Source organism: Rhodnius prolixus, unplaced genomic scaffold (genome assembly GCF_049639745.1).
Source record: "Rhodnius prolixus isolate KJV_2025 unplaced genomic scaffold, Rpr scaffold_7, whole genome shotgun sequence".
NCBI classification, from domain to species: domain Eukaryota; kingdom Metazoa; phylum Arthropoda; class Insecta; order Hemiptera; family Reduviidae; genus Rhodnius; species Rhodnius prolixus.
The window spans coordinates 35,524,226-35,539,550 of record NW_027411582.1 but is presented as its reverse complement, the minus strand read 5'-3'; the positions used below and the strand labels follow the sequence as shown (position 1 = coordinate 35,539,550).

Below are 15,325 nucleotides of genomic sequence, written 5' to 3'. Positions count from 1 at the left end.
AAAATTTAATAAATTCAAAAAAACTTATTAAACTATAAAGGAGAACAAACCGGATATTTCCGGGTGACAGTTCAAGATCGGTTATGTACTGTAACTTCCGTTACTTGTTGGAAGAGATAGTAAAAATGCTGAAGTTATGACAATTTTAATTAAATACGTATTACGCGCACTGAATATTGTTTATTTTTAAACCCCCTTCCTACTTAAAACCCTCTGAAGAAGTCACTCATGAAAACAGAACGATAAAAATGGTTTGCAAATAGTGCCAAAGGATTTTATTGAACAAGAGAGAGAGTGAGACAGAGACAGAGGGGCCCCTCAAGACCCAAAAAAAAGAGGCCAAAACACACAAACAAACTCCAGGAACAGAAAACCAGCCCCAATAGTAAAGTTAAGTGACTTTCCGTGACTACGGGGCACTGATGGCAAGCATTTCCTTCAACATCGTCATCCAATAACTGTAATGACTTCCAAAGAGAGAGAGTGAGAGAGACAGAGTTAAGGGTATTATAGTCACGCGTGATCAATACGGCCTTAGAACGTATATTGTGCTTTTTTTCTCTTTATGAATCCTACCCCTGCTGCCAAATACAAAATTACACTAGTTAGAAGTCAAGAAATGAAAAAACTAACCTAATAACGTAACATTATATATATAAAACTGTAAATATGAATTGGCTCTACAGCAAAGTTATACTTTATTCTATATTATAGTTCGTTAAGAATAAAGAAATTGATTAACTTTGGTAAAAACCAGGGTTCCGTTTTGGCGAAAGATATTTCAGACACGATCTTTTGAAAACGGGTAACTTTTCAAACGGAAGCAAATAAAAAGAATTGCTACAATCGTTAAATAAAGAGCCCATTATTGGGTAAAGTAAAGTAATCGCCAATCTTTTTAGGCGGGGCTTAATCTCCAACTACCAATTAGGTCCATTATTAAGTATCGTAAGAGTGGTAAGACTTGGATTCAATATTAATTGAACGAGTAGTTTCACAACATTTTATTTTATTTATTTATTTTTTTGGTTATTATGCAAACAATTAATTACCAACTATTTCCGATTAGGTAAACGGAAACAGTCACCAAACACAAAAGGGAAAGATAGTTTACTGGTAAGTTTTACGCAGTTACTGGGTAGTGTTCACGGATATCCGTTTACAATGGAAATACAAGATAAACTGAACGACGTATACGTCCGACCCCCCCACTGGCTAAGTTTTTATTGGCCAAACTAATGTGACAAAAATAAACCATCTCTGATTACATGCACGCGTTACAACAGATAGTAATCTAAAATTATGCCCCCTCCAATTCTACACGCGCTGTGCCCGAACTATAACAATGCTCCTAAACATTGTATTAACAAGTTGTAGAACTAAACTAAACAATAAAGATAACACACTGTCCACGCACAACCCTTATCGTACATATCGATTATTGTGATCATAACCAATTTTTTTTATCGAGATGAACACTAACGATAAAATAAAATAATAAACGATTCTATTACATTAAAGTGATTCCAATGTCAACTGGACAGTCTCACATCTACTGACTAGATCATGTTTGGATTAAATAAAAGCATTTTGATTGGTGTTACGATTTTTCTCACGAGTTTAATGTTTACTCATTCCCTCACTCTCTCTTTCTCAACTTTAAAAACTCAAAACAGAAAAATCAGCTTAATTTTTTTACGAAAAGTATGAGAAAATTCTCCGCATTATCTTTACTTCCGGTGAAAAAAAACGAAATCGAAAATTTGGCCGGAAATAACCACGTATAGTAATAGAAAATAATAATACAAAAATATCTAAATTATCCATTGAAAAAAATTAAGTTATAATTTTCAATTAGGGCAATTTTATAATTTGAAAAAATAATAATAAATTCTAAAAAAAATAATGCTTTTAAATGAATTTAAATGTAAAAATTCCTAAAGCGAATTCCAACGAAATTATCCGAGCTTTGCCGATTTTATGGTTAATAATTGCAATCGCACTGTGAACTAATGCTAAAAGAAAATTATGAATCGAGTTACTATGACAACGCGCAGTCAACAATAATAGTTTATAAGTTTTCTGCAAGATTTCAGTAAAAGTGGCTGGTTAGTACTGTACACTGATACAGAGCTGCGCTATTGTGCATTAGACGTACAAATTGAAAAATTTTAGTTATTCTTTGCATTTAAAGATTTTTCCAATTAAATTTTAACGATGAAAATGATGCTTAATTACGTAAAAGCTATTGTTTTATGTAATGTTTATTGTCTTAGTTAAATTATGTACAAATTTGGAGTTGTAAGCCGTCACTGATTAACAACTACAAGAGAAGAACTTGATGAACATGCCAAAATAGCCACTTACCTTGTCTGCTCTACTTGGACTGGAAGTTCCGAAGAAGGATATTATAATGGTCAAATAAATGTTATTTAGATAATTATAATTCCCTTCTTAATAGAAGCAAAATTATAATTATTATTCTAAAATGCAAATTATTCAGAATATGCATTGAGCTCATGGACAAATTTAGAAAGTAATTACATATAGCCAGCCATTATTAGCTCTAAAAATAAAACAGGAAATCCCAATCCCGGGTGAAACTGTGGAAAACAATTTCCACAAACATTTACATGAACCACTATAATAAATCCCACCCGAACTTACCTTGGGGTTTTGCTGTAGGATGGGATATGCAACTATAACTTCTAGTTACATTATCCATTGATGTCTCCTCTTCTATGTACATCTCATCATCGCACTAGACACTGGACACAATTTAAAAGAAGATTTTTGAACGCAAAAAGTGAAAATATTTAACGCATTTAATTTTTGTAGCGAAATTTTGCAATTATCCGTATTACTGAAATTTTTCGCACTACTATAAAATAGTATTGAATATTTATTATTAATAAAAGTAACCACTCCCGTAAAAACACTCCCGGAAATTAACACAATTCCGCACTTCCTGAAACAATAAACAAACAAACAAATTAATTTAATTTAATACAACTTTTTATTCCTTAAAAAAAAAAAAATCTATCAAGGATTACGTAAATGATGATCCAGGATTTAATAGGGACACAATTCTACTAAGAAAAATTAATGGTAAAATATAAGCAGAACTTAATTCGTAGCAGAGCGCAAGTTTAGTTTATTATCTGTTGTATTTTAAGTCACAGCAAGCGTTCGTGCGAGACTGAAGACGAAATCTCTTACACAATCCATCCCCTGATGATGGATGAAACTCAGAAAACCGGACAGGGATACAATAAACATGCCATGGCTATGACGCGCATAAAAATAACAAATATAAACAAAAAGGGAAGAGGATTAGCTATGCGGTCAGCGTACTGGACTCCCACGCGGAGGCCCCGGATACGAAATCCAGCTGCTGACCCTTAGATTTTCTCTTCCTAGTGAGCTCCATGTCCCAGTGATGGACAGTGTTGTCTGTAACGAGAGGACACTGTCCGGAGGCCGTACAGTGTGCATTGAAAAAAGCTCCGGGCGCCAATAACCTTGACGCGCCTTAAATCATAAATAAAAAATAAATAAATAAAATAAATTAACAGAAGTTATCGGATTGATATAAGTACTCGTAAGGTCCTATCTCCTCTTTGCGTAGTTTGCAATGAGGAGGAGAGGATTTCAAACATATATAATAATGGATATGTCCACGTTGTGTGGTAGAAAGGAAACGAATGTTTGCAGACATATACAGGTATTTAGATGCACCATTTCGCTACGAAGAGATAATGTTCTCCACCAACATCTATGTACTTAAATCTATAGGAGAGCTAGCAAAGAAATATGAATGTATTTAAAAGTTATAGCCGATTAGAATAAATGCAAGGAAATGATTACAGATCGGTTAAGCTATAAGGATGGCAGGAATATAGAGTACTGATCCATCCATTAGTTGTAAGTTTGTACATATATGTAAATAGCTGTGTGTAGTAGAGTGATGAATGTGTGAAGCGAATGTATTTACGAGGGTCGTTTGAAAAGTCCGTGCAAAGTCAGAGAGATAGCACCACTGGCGCGTATCGAGGTTATGTTTAGTTAGTAGCATCTCTTGGAAGAACACACACCAAGTTTCAGCCAGATCGGTCTATTTCTTTGTGTTTGGCATTCGTTTGAATCGAGGAAGTCGAGTGATTTTCAAAAAATGGACGAAAAATAATTTTGTGTGTTGATTAAACACTACTTTATGAAAGGCAAAACGCCTCAGGAGACTAAAGAGAAGCTTGATAAACATTATGGTGACTCTGCACCTTCGATTAGAACAGTTTATAAGTGGTTTCAAAATTTTCGGAGTGGCCACATGGGCACAAGTGACGCTGAACGTTCTGGGCGCCCTGTTGAGGTTACTACTCCAGAAATCATTGATAAAATCCAAGATATGGTGATGGATGACAGAAGAGTGAAGGTGAGTGAGATTGCTAGTGCTGTGGGCATCTCGAATGAACGGGTACATAATATTTTGCATCAACATTTGGACATGACAAAGCTATCCGCAAGATGGGAGCCGCGATTGCTCACGCTTGACCAAAAACGAAATCGTGAGAAGTGTTGCAAGGACGGTTTGCAGCTGTTCCAGAAGAATCCGCAGGACTTTAAGCGTCGTTTCGTCACTGTGGATGAAACATGGATACATCACTACACTCCTGAGACCAAAGAACAATCTAAACAATGGGTTACCAAGGGGGAATCTGCGCCAAAAAAGGCGAAGACCGTTCCTTCGGCCGGAAAGATTATGGCGACTGTCTTTTGGGATTCGCAAGGAATAATCCTCATCGACTATCTGGAAAAGGGTAAAACTATTACAGGTGCATATTATTCATCGTTATTGGACCGTTTGAAAACCGAGCTGCAAGAAAAACGCCCACGATTGGCCCACAAAAAAGTCCTTTTCTATCACGACAACGCACCAGCTCACACCTCAGTAGTTGTAGTCGCAAAATTAATGGAAATAGGGTTCCAACTCGTTTCACATCCCCCCTATTCTCCAGACTTGGCTCCCTCGGACTACTATTTGTTCCCCAATATGAAGAAATGGCTGGCGGGAAAAAGATTTTATTCAAACGAGGAGGTGATTGCAGAAACGAATGGCTATTTTTCAGACTTGGACAAATCCTATTATTCGGAAGGGATCAACAAACTAGAGCAGCGTTGGACGAAGTGTATAAGCCTAAAAGGAGACTATGTTGAAAAATAAAAAAGGTTTACCCCAAAAAATTAAGTAGTTTTTATTTTTGCACGGACTTTTCAAACGACCCTCGTATAAGTAAGAATGGAGAGTGAGTGATATTCTAGTGATAAGCACCTAGACGATGCTCTGGCTGTATGGCGGAAGCCAATGCCAAAAAAAGAAAGAAAGAACAAAAGTACTCGTAATTAATGAACTTAAAGCATGACTTTAAGTAAATCTCTCATCCTCTTTAAAGAAACTTTAGGGATTTATAGTTTACCTTAAAAAGGTTCGTCTTAAATTGTTCTAAAATTTGGAAAGGGTGGAAAAATCTATTCAGTAACGGGGGTACTTCCGGTAAGGAGTTAATTTTTTTATACCAATAATTCCTGTTGAATTCCTCGATGACGTAAAATGAATTTTACAAAAATTTTAACATCGCAATACTGGGACTTCCTCCTGTCAGACTATGGTAAGAAAGGAGTAAAATAAATAAATTACGATGAGCTGTCGCAGCTTTTAAATCCCTTTAAAATAATAATTATTTTTGGGGAATCCAGGAAGAGGGAGAAGTTGATTTTTCTGTCTTCCTTTTAGCAATCTCTTTTTTATTTGGTATTGGGGGGCGGTGGGGGGTAAAAACGTGAAAAAATACTTTTGAATTGAAGTCAAAGTGGAAAGGGATGTACAAGGTTTGGCGGTGGCGGGGGCCGAAAAAAAAAAGGCAATAAAAAAACGATTAGAGCCCTGAAACGGAAGGGTTATGGGTGTTTTAGAAGGGATTTTGATGAGCATAGTGAGTTGAATTGGGTGCAAAATGGGGGGGGGGGGGGAAAAATACAATTCTCTCCAATAAAAATCCACAAAAATTGGGAAAAAAAATCTTCCTTTTTTTAGGGCCAAATCTCGTTAATATTCATCAAGGGTTTGGCCTTTTTTTTTTCAGAAAGGGCACTCCCTCCACACTATATTAGAGCAGGGTGGAGAAATGTTTGAATTTCCACGCGCTTAACCCCCCTAGAGCTTGGGAATTGAAATTGGAAAAGAGGATAGCTTTAACTGGCAACTGGTACTATGGGATGGGAAAGACAGCAAAAGTCACTGAATTAAAAAAAAAAAAAAAATGGGGAAAAAACCTGGAAAAAACAGGACATCTGGTAAGAAGGGAAGAGGCGGTAAACAGGAGTAAACGTTAGCGAGGTGACATATGACTCTGTATTGTGCAGCACCCCTAGTGGCCAATACGGTAAATCAGTAATTTATTTAGAATCCTATCGCGTATTCCTCTGGGAGTCTAAACAATAGGAGAGTGCAAGCCCTCTAAATCTGGATCACAATTAGGTTTCGAAACTAGTGGAGAAAAGTTCACAGTTTGTCTATCGTACTATCTGTAATGATAATCAGGGACACCAAATTTTTACGCTCGCCAACAATTACTCTTTCTATTGCTGCTCATTCTTCAGCTTCACTTGAGACGCTTCTTCCAATAAAAAAAAAAAAATCATTATTCCATTGCGCATGCCCCGAAAGCCATTTTCCCATCTTTAGAGCAATAAAAAAATAGTTAAACAAAAAGAAACGCCTCTAAACCGTTCGTAGAAACAATCAAAAACAAAAAACAAAAAAATTATTTTGTAATTTACAATCTGCATACAGCTGTATACAATAAGTAAATATGGAGAGAGTGATGAACTGGTGCGGGAGGAGAGCAGGAGGAGAGAAACTATCTAGCGGTAGCACTCTCTATAGGAGAGAGAGATGAACTGGTGCGGGAGGAGAGATAGGAGAATAATGGCGTTTAGGCCTTCAGACTTGGAGGATTTAGTGTCCGTCGTGAAGCAGAGAAGGTTGTGCGTTGGATGGGACATGTGCAGAGGATGGAGAGTGTGTGAGCACCACAAAGAGCGCTGGAGGGTCACCCTGGAGGCTGTAGACCGAAAGGGAGACCTAGGCTGCGTTGGATATGCGATGTGGAAGAGGATCTCCCGGGAACTTGTACGTAAGACAGGTGGAGAAGGAAGGCTTAGGGATAGAGAGGCTTGGGATCAGGTACTGGCGGAGGCCAAGGTCCTACACGGGCCGTAGTTTGAGTTGAGTTGAGGCCTTCAGACTACAAGGAAGTCGCGGGGCCACTGGCGATTCAGTCGGCGAGGAGTATTAGGGATGTCAGAGGAAGCGAGAGACAGTACAAAGAGGATTAGAGCTAGTCGAGAGAGTAGTATGGAACTTTTGATATTTAGTCTTGGCCAGTTGGTCTATGTAGGGGATGTTGAGGTCGTTGTGAAGAGTGAGGTTAGTCACCGTGGAAAGGAGCGTCAGCTATCTGTCGGCAGCAGTTCAGATTGGAATGTCTGTACAGTCCGTATGTTTTGTAGGTTTGGCTGAACCCCACAGCTCTAGTCCTGTAAGTCCACATAGGTTTCAGAATAGAGTTGTATATTAAGCGTTTGAGTTCAATTGGGTAATTTGGGAGCGTCGTCCAAGTAGTCTGTAAAGCAGTTTCGCAGTTTTCAATAGGATGAAAAAATTATTGCCATTTCAGTCTTGATAAATCGTGATAACACAGAAAATCATCACACTTTCGATTTCCCAAACACAAAGATACTTAAATCAGAAACCAACACACAAAAAAGGAAAATGCTGAAACAGGAAAAGTTACTGAAAGAAATGCGGAAATGCAAATAAAAGCGGAAGTGTTTCGTAACAGATTCAAACAGATTCGAAGATTTACGGAATCAGCCTTAAAATTATCCCATAACAACAAACAACATTATCCATCAAGTGTGAATCTACTTCTTGGAGGAGGAATAGTGTAAATCCTCCAGGACAATCCTCGTCCCACAAACAAACTAAAAACAAATTAAAATTTTTTGTCACTGCTTGTCTTTTAAGTCTAGTGTGTGGGTTCCACGTGAGTCTTTTGTCTATAAAGAGCCCAAGATATCGCACCAGATCTGTACAAGGAAGAGGATTGCTGTTGAAGAGGACCAGGAGGACAGGAGCCCCGCCGGAGAGTAAACGTGGCATGCTGGTGGCATTTCTGTGAGTTCATTTTAATACTCCACTTCTTGGCCCAGGATTCTGTTTTATGTAAGTGTGTCTGTAACTTGTATGAAGCTGATGAAGGATGTGTACTTGTAGCTTGAGTAGTGTAGAGGGTTGCAAAAACAAATTAAATTACAAAACTCATGGGAATGCAATAATCGATACAGAAAATAAATTTATCGATAAAAAAAGAAATACATTCTTTTCTAGAGTCTTAAAGATCTGACTGAAGGAGAGCAATCAAAGAACATGTCAACATCTGAGGTGATAGACACCCTGAGCAACTTTTTTTCTAGTGCCCTTTGGGCAGTGTCCTCTCCTTGCTGTGCATCATCGGTCAGTAGGCTGTAAGGGACAGCCACTGGTTTTGAAACCTAGAATCTTCACGATAATCACTGAGCTAATCCCCTCGGTCTCTCTCTATATGGTTAGGTTATATAAACTGTATTTTTTGGGCAAAAATTTTAGCAGCCTGAATAATATTTATGAGTTTGAATCTCAAGAGTTAAGAATTGGAAAAAAAGTGATCCGGAAAAAAAGTCAGCGAATGTTCACACCAATATTAAGTTCTGATTATGCGATAAGATTTTTTGACACGAAATTGGTCCCGATTAATGACGTCAGCTATAAAATAGTGCTGCTGTGTGGGGAGAGCAGGCACAGCTACCATCCCATCTGTGTGTACATCTCTACAAAACTAGTTAATTGAAGTTCTAGAATAGTCGGCTGGGTTTTGAAGCTCTCTGTGGTTTTGTGTGTGCGTGTGTGTGTGAAACAGGAAGAGAGGAAAAGAGAGAAAGCGAGAAAGAGAAATTGTAGGCAACAGAGAGAGAGGCCGCGGCGTCCATTTGAGGAGAAGTAATGCACAATGAATTTCTCATTGCTGGGTTGGTAACACTGCTCACATCCTAGAGAGTAAAATACATTACGCTCTTCTCTCTCTCTCTCTCTCTCTTTGTCTCTTTTTAGTGAAACATTCCCTATTCTCCACGGCCATCTACAATATATACACTGTTTGCCGATTACTTCTCTCTTAACCTGAAACCCATAGTACAGTATACACCCACCAACACACACATACACATTCCAGCTCGTATAACCTGTCTTGTTTTAACCACTACAAAAACCTCCCTTCTTCTCTTCATATGCTCTTTTCAACCCTCTCCCGCCAAAACAATATATTATTCCCAACCCCTCGGCACCCCGCTACCGGTTGGTGGTACCAACTTAATATACTTGCGAGATAGGTTAAAGTGAATTGTCAGAACGACCCGTACAGCAATTAATCATTTTTGGTTCCTTCTGAAACAACTTCCGACCCCCCCTCCCATTTTAACTCGCGAGAAACGTACAGAATATGAGGAAGTCAAATTTATTCCCAGAGTAACCATTTATTATGGTCTCCTACATTTTGATTACTAATAACAAGTATTCTGTGATGATTGTTTAATTTCTGTAAAATGAGACCAGCTAGGGTCACAAGTTAGAAGCTAAGTGAATCTTTAAATTATTGTTCATTCTTGTTGGTGACTGATTCATAGTTTCAATAGGATGAAAAAATAATTGCCATTTCAGTCTTGCTAAATCGTGATAACACAGAAAATCATCACACTTTCGATTTCCCAAACACAAAGATACTTAAATCAGAAACCAACACACAAAAAAGGAAAATGCTGAAACAGGAAAAGTTACTGAAAGAAATGCGGAAATGCAAATAAAAGCGGAAGTGTTTCGTAACAGATTCAAACATATCCGAAGATTTACGGAATCAGCCTTAAATTTATCCCATAACAACAAACAACATTATCCATCAAGTGTGAATCTACTTTTTGGAGGAGGAATAGTGTAAATCCTCCAGGACAATCCTCGTCCCACTTCCGAAAAAAAAAAAAAAAAAAAAATTAAAAAGATGTCCATCCGGTTGAATGAACTAATTAAAAAGAGTGGCAAAGAGTTGAAAATAAAAATTCATAAGTACGCCCTACACTACTTGATGGAAGCGCCCCCTCCAAAAATTTGGGAAAAGGCGTGACCGAGGTGGTTTGATATTCAATTATTATTCACCACCCATTCAGCAATAGTGAGACATATGTGCTCTCCTCTTGGGAGGAAGTCAAATGTGGCGGACGCTGCGTCACAACTAACTCACTCACGTCATCACTGGAGAGCTTGGGCCAAGTTAAAGTCGTGATCAACCATCCATGGCGTCACAGATGCCACCAGTATGAAACTGAACAGAATGGATCACACCAACTAGCCGATTAAAGAACTCCTTTATTTTTAATTCATCATTCAGTTTCGGTAAGGGGGTATGTTTTTTCGGGAGAGGGGAGGCAAAATATACTATTTTTTATCCTCTCAAATCTACTCTTCTTCGAAAAATTGCGGGATCCAGCTGATTTTCGGAGTGTTCATCGAAAATGAACCCCCAAGAGCGCTCGAAACAAATCTACTATGAACTAAAGGTACCCCAAAACTTCCACTTCCGGAGGAAATCCAATTTTAGAAAATTAACACGACCGCAATGTTTACCACTTATAGGTTAGGCGCGATAGTCTTTGCACGCCTGCCATATTTTACTTCCACACTCCATTAATTCCATCCAATTTCTTCCAAAAGACCTGACCTACAGTCTAATCGGATCAATAGAACGTCCTACGATTTTTATAATATATAGTTAACTATTTTCCTTCTTCAATAGATCATATTATAAGCGCATCACACTTGCCCTTGTCAAGCTCCCACCCACCACACAATTTTCACCCTTCAATGGGTTTTCAAAGACTAGCCTTCTTTTGTTTTTCCATCCATCCCAGTTTTTTTTCTTTCGACTACAGTTTGCGGTTTCATATATTTCTTATTTAATGAGATGTAGCTGCGGTTTTCTAACGAAAACCATTAATGGCTACCAAACACTTCTACTTCAATTACAGCCGATTGTTATTTATAGTTTTGTGGTTAACTTATTCTCAAATACGTCCAAAAAAAAATTAAGAAAAATAAAACTATTGTTCTTTATTAATTAATATTTACAACAGTTTTATTAAAGTAAAATAACGTTCCCAGTGGAATTTTTAAAAATTATTTGTATGGCATTGGGCAAACAGATTTTCTGAGAGTAAAACTAAACATATGTTTCTTTTTTTCCATTTTAGAATGAAGATACCGAAAACATAGATGATTAAACTACTAAACTACAAAACATAGATGAGCAAACATAACTAAACCATACAGAGCCCTTAAACGAACTTCCACGGTTTTGATTATTTTGATTTTTTTTAATTTTTGCAAAAAATGTTTTAACATTTTGAATAACGCACTTGCATGCAATGTAACCTTCTACACTTCCACGAGGTGTGACTATTAAATATTTAGTTATTATCACCTTCAATATACACCCCACCCCTATCCCTACAACGCTCCATGCGAATTTACCATTGTTCGAAACAGTGCTGGAAGTCTTTTTCTGTCAGCTCCTGCATGGACGCGTGCCGCTTTTTCTTTCACCCAGCTTCAACGGACTGAAATCGTGTTCCTTTGACTTTGGGGAACAGATAAAAGTCACATGGGGGCCAGGTCAGGCGAATAAGACGGATGGCCTAATACAGCGGATGTTGTACTTGGCTAGAAACGTCTTGACAGACAATGCAGTGTGAGCTGGTGCGTTATCTTGATGTAGGAGAACCCATGACTTGTTCTTCCACAAATCGGGTCGTTTTTTTCCTTACTCTTTCAAGAAGTTGAGCAAGCACCTCACGGTAGTAATGTTGATTGATTATAATCGGATATTTTCATCCGTTTTGGACGTGGAAGGGCGACCTGGGCGGTCATCATCTCTGACGTCTATCTCGACTATCTTGGAAACGCTTGAACCACTCAAAAACTTGCGCACGTGATACAACATTCATCACCATAAATTTCTTTTAATAAAAGATAAGTTTCAGTAGCGGTTTTACCCAGATTCATGAGTAATTTCACGACAATTCGTTGATATACTTCATGTGTAGTATCATGTTTTCGGCAAAACGAAACTAACCGGTCAGACAGATTTCTCTACAAACACGAGAGAGACGCTGCAATCGAAAGAGAAGGCTTTACGCTGTGCACAGCTGTCGGTCGTTAAGATTTGGCGCATGCATAGTATAGCAGCATCAGTCTCGTTATTTTAATAGCCACACCTCGTACACTAAGTGTAGTGCATAACAGTAACGTCACTGAAGTGATAATCTCTATTAATTAATCTAACCTCTAGAGATAGATAAAAGTCTAAAATCGATGAGGAATTAAAAAAAAAAAATGCGTGCTACCACCGATAAAATCAACGATTTTTTCCAGCAATGCAGATCTCTAACCACAATTACTGACCATATAATTTTAGTTATAAAATTAATACGCTTCAATGTCTACTATATTTGAAAATATAATAAACTGGAGATTAGCAGTAAGAAGACATGAGGGTGTTTACACCAAATTTTGTTTTAATTAAACTTGTGTCAGTCCGCCAGAAATCCCGCCTTGGGTCATAACCTAAACTTAGTATAACGATGAAATGAATCATACTAGTTTCGCAAATTAGGTGCGAAAATTATAGGTCACCGATCAAATTAATTCAATTGGCAATGGTAGGATCCAAAAAAAAACAATAGAGTGTAATAAATACTTGAATTCTTAATACTCATTGTTAGTATGTAATGTAGTCGGTTTAATATTACGTAGTACATTTATTAAGTACTATTCATTCATCTATAGCAGAGTTGTCGGCTTTCTTATGATTTGTTTTTTATTAGAAAGATAATCTATTCTAGACAATGGTAACAGTTTCTTAGTAAACTCTTTTAGTAATGTGGTAGACGTTCTCTTTTGATGACAACTTATAATGATACAGCCACACAGTTCGGCTCATATTTTTACTCAGAACCATTTGTAACAAATAACTAAGTAAAAATATATATATATCCAACTGGCGCCCTGAAGCCGCTTTACACAAACCAATAATAGAAAAAAATAGAAACAAAAAGTCAAATCACATCTAATAAAGAGTAGTGCTGGAATTGCGTCACACACGCTAACCTGGTTCTGTACTTCTATCTCTCTCTCATTCATGACAAAGAGATATTGTGAGACTAACAGACGTAACAAGTCTCATACCTGCATGAATTGCAAAGGTAAACAAAAAAAAAAAAAGAAAAAAGCAAGACAATAATAATCGAAAAAACTATAAACAACTTCCGGATCTCTTAACGTCCTATATGTACAAAAAACATAACCTATCATTTTACAATGGTAAGGTTTCATAAACCTAAATAACGCGCAGAAAGTCGTAGTGTTAGGATGTACAAAGAAAATTAGGATCCACGGCTAATACTTAGTTTTACTGCATAAAAAAAATCTAGTGTTAATCACAGGATTTCCGGTTATGGCTAATTTTTTGTATTTTTTTACTTTGAGGTGCCGTCAACATGTGAGGTTATTTGTGAACGGAGTTATTTTTCAGTGCACTGTCCAACTTCTGGACATTGTTCTCTTGATTAGGTCTATCAATTGACATCAAAGAAGCAGTAAGAAGCTCTTAGGAAGGGAAAAAATTTAAGAGTCAGCAGCCTAATTGGAACTCTAAGATAGATGTTCTTAAGGTAAGCCTAAGAAGATGTTACTTTATAGTAAGCCCCATTCTTCCATTACAGCAAATCGTAGGTTGAAACATACAATACAAAACAAAAAATGGCCCTCAAAGTGAAATCTACCCAACCTTTTCCCGCAGGAAAAAAGTTTCAATCCAGTTTTCCGAAGAAAATGTTCGAAATATAAGTTCAAAACTCATCTGTTTGTAAACATTCTACTCTAAAGTAGAAATAAAATTGTAGAGGCTGATTGCTGAAAAATCTATTCAGTATAGAGGCACTTCTAATCGGTTGATTTTCAACGAATTTCGGAATTCAGTTTGATTATAATTAATACTATACAGGTGTTAATCAAAGCAATCAAAATAATAGCACCTTAGGTGTAAGTTTAACTACTCCTCTCTTCCAGAAGTTTTAAATTTTCCTAAAAAGATAGTTGAAATAAGCGCATAATCATTAATCACCTTCATATAGTGCATATTTTCCCGAAAACGTAGAAAAATATTCTGACATTGCATGGGGGAATAACACAGAAAGAAGGAGAGGTATGAGACTGAAGATTCTGAAGTAGATGTTGGAAAGACTAGTGGAGGCCTAGGGGTACGAACTGGGGCGATGATATTACATGAAGTTATAATCTCACATGTTCTGTTTAGGAAAGAAGGTTGCGAACAAGTACAATGCTCACTTCAACTGGAAAAACACACTCTTGGCTTTAGAACCCCCTTAACCCTCTTCCAGGACTTGCAGTGAGATTCAAAGCAGAATGGTCAAAAGCATCGTAGAGTGCCTATGCTAGAATTTAAGGTAAGCTTACAAAATAATTTCTTTGGGGCATGTATCGAATAAGAAATGGAAATTTTTAAGATACTATGAGGTTGGGAATGATCCAAAGTGGGCTCAAGTCCTGGTTCTTGGAATTATAAAGACAAGTTTCCACCAACAGAACTAGACCTAGAGGAAGAACATTTTTAATGTGTTCGTTTAGTTCTACTTAGAAAGTTCTTAGAATAAAGTTTACCATAAAAGGACATTTTTCTGTTAAGCCTAGTTCCGCCTCTATAGATCTATGGGACAATAAATGAAGAAAAATATCTGGCACTTTCAAAATAAAAAATTCGAAGACACTATGTTGGCACATTAGAGGGGAGCCTACATATATCTTTCACTAAAGTGCAACTACTTAGAATAGAAGTCATGTACAATGTGCCTACCGCCACATTTAACTTATTTAACCAATAAGTTAAAAGAAAATCGTTAGAACCGTTGAGAAAAATACAAAAAAAAAGAAGAGAAAACTTGAATTCACAACTGGCTAGAATGCTTTCTTACAAACTCTAGCACCGTGTAAAGACAGTAGAATACACATTTTGCAAATATATCTATTAACACCAACCGAACTTTGTATGTATTTCATTACAACTTTACGAATGCTTGGATTGGTGGAAGAATTGGGGGCTTTTTG

At 37.1% G+C, this 15,325-nt stretch overlaps 1 long non-coding RNA gene across 1 annotated transcript in view; it reads right to left on the bottom strand.

Annotated features, from left to right (window-relative positions):
- The window catches only part of LOC141447537 (uncharacterized), a 67,485-nt gene that overhangs the window by 50,832 nt on the left and 1,328 nt on the right, over positions 1–15,325 (bottom strand). Inside the window, exon 2 of the long non-coding RNA XR_012454404.1 lies at positions 2,668–2,968. This is a non-coding gene — a long non-coding RNA (uncharacterized lncRNA). The remainder of the gene's footprint in view (positions 1–2,667; positions 2,969–15,325) is intronic.